The following is a 9,419-nucleotide window of genomic DNA, read 5'->3' as shown; positions in this document are numbered from 1 at the left end:
CCAAAAAAAAAAAAAAAGAAATCAGTTGAGTATAAAAAGTGATCATTTCTATTTTTTCTTTTCTGTTAATTTGAGCTTTGTGTCTGTTTCTGTTATATTTTTGCAATTCCCATGTTATTTTTGTTCATATAGCTTTGAAGTGTACTTAAAGGCTCCTTCAACTTTGCTTTGTTTGTTATGTTTCTTTGTCTATTTAGCATTGCCTTGACCATTCAGTATTTTTTGTAAATGTTTTCAAATTTTAGAATTATTTCCTCTGTAACTGCAATGACAGGCACACACATCTTATAGGTATTATTTATATGTGGTGGCTAGAATGTATCTAGTAATAACAGTGGATTACAGGGCCATCAGGTTGCATGATATTTAAGGTACTAGAATCTCACAAGGCTGACAGATCCAGTCCCAGATTTGGGACAGCTTCAGTCCTGGGCCTTGTGACTTGAAAAATCACTCCTGGTGCATGTAGATATGTGTCCAAAATTCTGAGAGGAGAATGGAGGAAAAGGGGTTACAGCATGGCCATTCCCTTCAGGGGGTGGTTTCTCACCTTCCTTCTCTCTCTCTCTGGAAAGCATATGTGCCCTATGGCAAAAAGGTAAAAGAAAGAAAAAAAAAGAAAAAAAAACCCACTACAAAGACACTATAACATATAACAATTTTAATTTTGAAAAAGCAGAATTAAACTAGTCAACTTCAAGTGAATATCAAGGATTATAAATTCCCCAGTGATAAACAAAAACCATAAATGGAAATGAACAAGATATAATGCAAAATATTTTAAAAGTTAGGAAAAATATAATATAACTGTAAGAGTTGAAAGAAATAAATTTAAATATTGAATAGCTCTCATATGAAGCATAGTTTATAAAATTTATGAGACAGAAATGTATTATTATCTGTGCTGATAATGTGTATAGTATCCCCAAGTGGACTTGTGTGAAATCTATTCATGTTGGAAAATTCACTTTACAAGCTAACTGATGTATAGTAATTGAATGTATAAAATATATTTAAAAATATTAGATAGCTCTCAACTTAGCATACACAGCATCATTATGTGCCTTAACTATAAATATTTTTTATTCAAGGCTTTATTTAAAACAGCAAATCCTGACCATTTTTAAACAACAGATACAGATTTTAAGTTTCAAGGGCTAGCAGGTGGCATACTGCTTCAGGCACTAGATTTGCATATGGCAAACCAGTTTGAGTCTTGAATTCAGGGGCTTCAAACTCATGCTGAGTGCATTTTATGCATGCCAAAAATCCTGAGAGGAGACTGGAAATGAAACTGTGGCATGGCCATTCCCCAGGGGGATGATTTCTCAAATTCTGTCTCTCTCTGGCAAGCACATATGTCTGATGAGAAAATTCTCTCAAAACAATTCTCTTTTAAAATTTTGAATGTAGTAATGTAGTGATAAAACTATGTAATATGCCTACCTAGTAAAGCACAGTAATTAATAACATTTTATTAGAGACCATGGAGACAGGTACAGGAATTGGGACAATGAGACTGTGTGTGAGAGAGTGAACTCAGCTCTGAATATATAATGGACCAGTGTGAATTTAGCACCACGCAGTAAGGTGCTGGTCAGTGTGTTACACATCACTGTGAGGTAACCTTAGGTCTAAGCGGGAGTCTGCTCAAACCCACCTACCTTGAATTCATAGAAAAGTCCACAAAAAGATCTTGGTAAAGTTTAAAAAGCCTGGCTAAATTATGGTCAGTCAGAGAATCTTTGTCAATACAGACATAACTATTTAAACAAAATTATAAATATTTTGGCCAATAGGTAAAAGAATGGTTAATGTGCAGGATCCCACATAGCTGATTCTGTGGTTTGAGTTCCAAACCCGACAACTTGAAAAACACACTGGCTACTTGTGCCCTGAATACTGACGAGAGTGAAGAAAGGACTGCCATCCCCCTTGGATATGATTTCTTATTTTCCCTCTTTCTATGGCTCTTCAGTAAGCACACATGACCTATGCCAAAAATCTAGAGATAAAAAATGTTAAAAATATTTTAATAGTAAAACACCACTATTTCTAAGAGTTTAAGATTTCCCATGGAGAGGACAGATGGTGGCACAATGTAAAACACAATGCACAATGATGGTAATATATGTACATGGAAACATTTCTGAGGCTCAAGGGATGGAATGGAGGCCTACTTGAGTATACTGAGCATATGTGTGCTGTGCTCCACAGTTGGCTGAGGTGAGAATGAATGAAGGTCTCAAGACACTCTTGAGGGTGCTGTCTCTCATGGAAGAAAAAAACTTAAAAGAAAAAACACCTTTATCCTATAGAAAAATAAAAATGTTTAATAAATGCAGAGTACTGTAGCTGAGACTACAATAGCTGGGGAGTGCATGTTCCCTGACAGAGGGGACAGAAATGCTCTACAAGAGCTGGTTCCCAACATCATAACAAATAGGCCTTAGTGAGACAAGGGACCATCTAACCAATGCATAACATGCTTCTGTTTTCCCACTTAATTAGCATCCTGTTATAGCCACACATTTTGCTGTGTTACTTGGGATTCCATAAACTTCTAGGAAGCATTGTGAGTTTGAAAACATGTTCATATAGTTGTAAAGTGCACAATGTTCAAGACACAGAGTAGAAAAACATTGTAAATGGATGGGACAAAAATTTCTAGCAATAGTCTAGTTATCTTCCTTTAATAAAACTTTCTAATGCTAAACGAAAACCAACTCTTTCAAAAAGGTTATTTTGGTTATGGCTAAAAAAATACTGTATTGTAATTATCTGCTTGATTTTAAAGCAAAAGATATCTTGACGTGTGAAAATCATAAATAAAATTTCAGAGTCCAAAAGTGAACAAATCAAGCAATTTAAGGGAGAAACAGATTCTTATGCTCTTTTTCTTTCTTTCATCATTATCATTCCATTTATGCAAAATAGTCAGAAAAAGCAAATCATAAACAAGTAAATTTGCAGAATGGGAGAAAAGTGTGCCACCAGGGATTTTTCTGAGTGATATAAATATTCTAAAATTGGACTTTGGTCATAGTTGAACAACTCTATAAATTTACTAAAACATGTTGCACTAAAAACAGGTAAATATTGTGTGCAGCAGGCGGCATAGTTGTTAAGGCACTGGACTCCCATATGGCTTACCACAGTTTGAGTCCTTATCACAGTTAATTGAAAGTCATACTGGGTGAGTGTACATGCATGCCCAAAACCATTAGAAGAAAATAGAGAAGGGATTGTGGCATAGCCATTTCCCCTGCAGTATGATCTCTCTTTCTCTCGCTGACAAGTGCACATATCCTATAGCAGAAATCTCTCCCTCTTCCAAAGAAAACCCAGAAAAATGTTACAGTGTGTTCCTTAGTAAACCTTTCTTCAAAGTGGCTCTGGTACTACTAGACACATTGATGTCAAAGATGCAAAGAGTTTGAATACTATTGTCTCAGGAAAAATAAAAATAAATAAAAGCAATATTATTAGTTAATGTACTTTTAGAAAATATCTTAAGCATATGAGTTTAATAAATGGTGAAAATAAATATTTTAGGGGCCAACAGGAAGCATAGTGGTTAAGGCACTTGGATCTCTCATGGCCAAACACGGTTTGAGTTCCAGTCCTTGTTATTTGCTTTCTCACATTTTTGTTTTCTCACAATCTCTCTCTCATCAGCACACATGTTCTAAAGCAAATTTTTAAAAATAATAAAATAAAGTAAATTTTTTTAAGAATTGTTTTATTTAACATTTTTTATTATATAATTTATTTGTTTGGATTTGATCAGAGAGGGAGAGAGAGAGAGAGAGAGAGAGAGAGAGAGAGAAATTGAAAAAGCAAGCCACCAAGAAGTCTGGAACTCAAAACCACAGTCAGCTATGTGGGAGTCCAGAGCCCTTTATCACCATGCCAATTGCTAGCTCCAGTAAATGAATCTTAAAAGAATTAAATTAAATATAAACATATTAGGGGATAGCAGATTGTGTAGTGATTAAGGTCTTGTACTCCCACATGATTGAGGGTCAAGTCCTGGACCTATTAGTTTGAAAATTATACGAAGCATGCGTGCATGCATTCTCCATATCCCAGGAGAAGAATGGAGAAGAAATTGTGGCATGGCTATTCCCCCTGGGGGATGAGTTCTCAGTTTCCCTTTCACTGCCTCTCTCAGTCCCCCTCTAGCAAGTATACCTGTTCTATGGCAAAGATCTTCAAAATAAATAGATAAAAATAAAAAATAAACATTTTGCTTTTTTTTCTGTCTATTATGAAAAGTCTATATACTCAAAACTATAGTTTTTTTAAGAAAAATCTTTTCACTTTCAGTAGTATAAACAAAACATTTTTATTATGTATAAAAAAGCTTATGCAGTTTCTTCACAGTCCAAAGAACAGAACTTCTGAAATAAAATTTGCATTTTGCCTTAAATATTCCAAAACCCTTCATGTCAACTTTTGATTTTCAATCTGCCTGATATACTATGGTATTTCTCTACTAAGATAAACCTTTATCGGTGACCAAAAACAGGAAGGTACTACTCTCATCTGAGCAGTTCTTTTAGTATATTAGCTTTAAAAAAAATACTATGTACTAATTGTTGGAAAGTTTGCATTTAAGTAAATATAATTTAAGAGTTTATATATAGTGGCAATTGTTTCCTTTTTATAGAAAGAATTATTTTATTTAACTTTATTGATTTTATTTTTATCTCATCAGAGAGAGACAGAGCAAGAGTGAGAGAGGGAGAGAGAGGGAAAGTGAGAAATCAAGCTGCCAGGTCCAGGACTCAAACCATGTTCGGCCATGTAGGAGTCTAGCACCCTTTAACCACTATTCCACCTGCCAGCCTAATTATGTTTTTTTATAAAATATTATTTATTGGACCAGCAGATGGCATAGTGGTTATGTAGCTAGACTTCCACTGACTGATCATGAGTCCCAGAGCCAGTGGTTTGAAAATCACACCAGGCATGTATGTGTGCATTCTCAAGATATCAGGAGAATAGAGAGGGATTGCAGCTTGGAAATTTGCCCTGGGGTGATTTCTCACTTTTCCTTTCACTATCTTTGTCTCTTTTTCTTTCTAGAGAGCACATGTACCCTACAGCAAAACCCTGTTAAGAAAAGTTAGCAAAGTTTGGTTTTTTTTTTTTTTATTATTCTTATTTTTTTTTTTTTTTTTTTTTTTGGAGAGTTTTTTTTTTTTTATTTTGGTATAGGGCGCGTGCGCTCGCCAGACAGACAGAGAGAGACATAGAGACAGAAAGCGAGAAATCACCCCTGAGGAGGGATGGTCACGCCGCAATCCCTTCTCCTCCATTCTCCTCTCGGGATCTTGGGCACGCACGCACACGCGCCCGGCGTGAGTTTTAAGCCACTGGGTCCGGGACACGAACCGCGGTCGACTACGTGGGAGTCCAGTGACATAGCCATTATGCTAACTGGTGGTTGCCAGATCTTAATTTTTTAAATAAATTTATCCTTTTTTATTTTTCAAGGTTGGCCACTTATTGGATAAAAATATGCAATACACGTTTAATAAAATCAACATAAATGCTATGGCTAAGAAAGACAATGCAAGTAAATTTAGGTGTTTCTATTAAAGTTTTGAAATGGCCTCTCTCTGGTGGGCACACTTGTTCTGTCACAGGTTGAGAAACAGTAATAATAATAATAAATAAATAAAACTTAAATAATTATTTTAAGTCTGTGTATATAAAAATCATATGAATCATGCAAGCTTGTACTTGGGTTACTTCCCAAGATTAATTAATATTTGAACCTTTAGGACCAGAAGATGGCTTAATGTTTACATTGCTGAGCACCTACATGGGTGAATGTAGTTTGAGTCCTGTACCTTGTAGATTGAAACTCATGCTGTGTGTGTGTGTGTGTGTGTGTGTGTGTGTGTGTGTGTATGTTTACAATCAGGAGAAGATAATGGAGGAGAAGACATTATGGTGTGGTCAAATCCCCTTTGGGGCTAATTTCTGTCTCTGTCTCTTTTGGTCTCTCCAGTGAGTGCATGCACCCTGTAGGAAAAAATTCTCTCTCTAAAAACAATTCCAAACTCCAAAAATATGTCAAAATTTAAAAAAATCTTAAACCTGAAACTTGGTTCAAAGAATTTTTGATACAGGATACTGAACCTGCAGTTGATTTCTAGTAGAGTTCAGGGAGAAAAAAAATCATTAGAATAGTTCTTCCTTTTCTTAGCTTTTTATTCATAAAATATTAATATATAACAATAAATAAATAAAACAATATTTAACAAAAAATACAGAGGAAAAGCAAGAAACAAGTGGTTGATTCACACTGTGGATGGGAAACTCAAACCACAACAGAGCCACAGGATGTGCTGTGGGGCCTCCAAGAGTCTGCAGTGTGAAAGGCTCATCTTTCTTCTCCCAAAAGTCTCAAACAGCTCAGATGGGAGGCTGAAAGTAATGACTTGCTTCTATTTTTGCTGTTCAACCACTTTTCTTGCTCTTGTTCTCTGATCCCATACATTACAGATTGTTCACTGGATTTGTTATAAGATCCGTGAAAGGGAATTTTTTACTCATTGTTTGCCTGAAGTCTTGGCTTGTGTTCATTTTATCAAACAAAAACATATATGGTCCAAAAATGCCCACAAGTGCAGCTACTAAAATTTCTTTAAAGATCTTTTGTGTCAGTGATTGTACAGTGTGGACTGTGGACAGAAGTCTGACTACTTTTCCTATTTTTTCCAAAATCTTTTCAAAAGGGGACTGGGGAAGTCATGACCACAAACATTAACAGACCATTTATTTTCTATTAACAGGATTCTTCCTACCTCCTGTTCCTGGCATAGTACCTTTGAGATGTAGATTAAGCCTTTTCTTTAACTAAGACACAGAACTTCTCTTTTCCTTGAGATGTAGATTAAGCCTTTCTTTAACTAAGACAGGGATCTTCCCTTCCAATTACTGACCTAAAATTGTGGAACCCACCTATAACCTACAACTCCCCCCTTCTACATGTCCCGCCTTTTTGGGCCAGACCAATGGAAAATCTTTTCACTAAATGTTGTCTGTCAATCTCAAAAGCAAATAAAAGAAATCTCTGTACATGATCACCCCGAGAAAAGGCATGTATGCCTCTTCTCTGGCCTAGGTCACTCAGTTGGCTTGGAAATAAACTGCATTAATTATTAATTATTAATTTTACAATTAGTTATTTTTTCCATCTACAGGACCATCCTGAAGTTCAAGCTTTCCAGGTTGCCACTCCTTCTGCATTTATATTTTTTAAAGCTGCTGATTTTGTCTATTAGATATCACTTAGCAATGATCATGTTCCTAGATGCTTGGAACTTGTAGGTAAACTAATTAAAATTGTACCATTTCAAAATCATCCACATGTCTAGTAGCAATTTTTTGTTTTCTTTGTTTTTGAGAATTGCTTTCTAATTTGACCAGAGAAGGAAAGAAAGAGAAAGGGAGGAAAAGTGAGAAAGAAAACCACTGGTTCAGAGCATCAAGACAAAGTTGACCATGTGGGAATTCAGCTGCTTATTCACCATGCCAACTGCCTGTCCCTGTTTTGTTTTATTTTCTGTGTTTTTTATTTATTTTTTTTAATTTTTAAGATTTTTGCCATAGGGAGTATGTACTTGCTGGAGAGGAAGACAGAAAGACAGTGAGAGGAAAAGTAAAAAATCATCACCAAGGGGGATAGCTATGACACAATCCATTCTCTTTCATTTTCCTGGAATTTGAGCATGTGTACATACATGCCTGGTGTGATTTTTAACATTTTTAAGCCACCAGGTCTGGGATTTATACCACGGTAGACCATTTGAGAGTTCAGTGTCTTAACCTCCTATTTTCAGTTCTTTGTTTTTTAAAATTAAACAAAAAAATAATATGTCCAATGTTCCCTTGTATGAACACATTTGGGGACCAGCAGATGGCATAATGAATATGTCACTGGATTCCCATATATCAAATATGGTTTGGCATAATGAATACATCACTGGACTCCCACATAGTCAAATATGGTTTGAGTCCCAGACTCTGCAGTTTGAGGCTCACACCAGGCGTGTGTGTGTGTGTGTGTGTGTGTGTGTGTGTGTGTCCAAAATCCCAAGAGGAGAATAGAGGAGAAGGGATTGTGGGATGGCCACCCTGGGGAGGGGGGCGATTTCATGCTTTCTGTCTCTCTAGCAAGCACATGTGCCCTATATCAAAACCTCTTAAAAAAATAGCTTTGTGAGAGTTCCTGAGTGTCTGAGGCCTCCACTGTGTTCTGAGTACACTCTCTGCAGCTATGGTACATCCTCTTTTTCAGAAGGAAATTACATTTAGTACATTCACTGTCTGTTCCCCCTGGAACTTGCATATGCTGATGAACTGTTACAAGCCAACTCACCCTCAGCTCTCTTCTGGGACTTGTCACCTCCTGTAAAATCATTCTAATAAGTTCTCTTTGAAGTTTCTAATCCTGAGCAGCATATTCAGAAAGTCCATGTTCTACTGACAGAGGGAAAATGCTCATGATAAATTTAGAAAACAGAGTTGGAGCCATCTGAACTGATTCTGCTCTGAAAGTATACAGGTCTTCATGATATTTGCCATAGTAGAAGATGTGACCGGAGATGGTGTTGTCTGGGCTTATAGAAGTAAAGCCATTCTGCTGTAAATTGTGCTTTTCTCAACATGTTCCATGAACAGCTTTATAAGGCCACCTTTTAAGTCTTTGTTAAGCTGGTTTCAATGTAAAGCTTTTTGTATATAGGAAAAGAGGCACAATGCTCTGTGATGCTGCCATGTATTGTCTAAGAGCTATATTAAGTCTTTCAGTATAGAGATCTGCAGAACTGGCATGCAACTCTTCTGAGATACTAAGTGATAAATCTTTTTTTTTTTTTGGAAGAGAGGTTTTTGCTATAGGACATGTGCTCTAACTGGAAAGACAGAGAGAGACAGAGAGAGAGCAAGAAGTGACCCTTAGGTGGGATGGCCATGCCTAAATTCCTTCTCCTCCAGTTTCTTCTCAGAATCTTGGGCAGGCATGAACACATGCTCTATGTGAGTTTAAGCCACTGAGTCTGGGACTTGAACCACAGTCAACTACATGGGAGCTCAGCAACATAACCATTACACTATCTACTGGTCCCTCTACGAGATTAATCTTTTAAATCAGATCACTACACATCTGTTCCAGTGCTGCTGGCTTACACACTCATACACACAGCTGTATATCTATTCGTAGGATATAGGGATATAGTCATACAGATTCAGTATCAAAAGTTCATCTATGACACTATCCAATTTTGTCCAGAATTTTTTTTTAGAGAGGGATTTTTCCTACAGAGTATGTTTGATTGCCAGAGAGAGAAAAAAAAAAGACACGGAACGTGAGAAATCACCCTCTGTGGGAGATGGCCATG

At 36.5% G+C, this 9,419-nt stretch overlaps 2 pseudogenes; both read right to left on the bottom strand.

Annotated features, from left to right (window-relative positions):
- Positions 1-6,397: 6,397 nt before the first annotated feature.
- On the bottom strand, positions 6,398-7,825 carry LOC102502225 (protein CEBPZOS-like; annotated as a pseudogene).
- Positions 7,826-8,339: 514 nt separating this feature from the next.
- The window catches only part of LOC102501802 (CDK2-associated and cullin domain-containing protein 1 pseudogene), a 7,005-nt pseudogene continuing 5,925 nt past the window's right edge, over positions 8,340-9,419 (bottom strand).

Source organism: Tupaia chinensis, unplaced genomic scaffold (genome assembly GCF_000334495.1).
Source record: "Tupaia chinensis unplaced genomic scaffold, TupChi_1.0 Scaffold143692_1, whole genome shotgun sequence".
In the NCBI taxonomy this organism is placed as follows: Eukaryota; Metazoa; Chordata; class Mammalia; order Scandentia; family Tupaiidae; genus Tupaia; species Tupaia belangeri.
The sequence above is the reverse complement of the archived record's forward strand: the minus strand, read 5'-3'. Positions and strand labels throughout refer to the sequence as shown.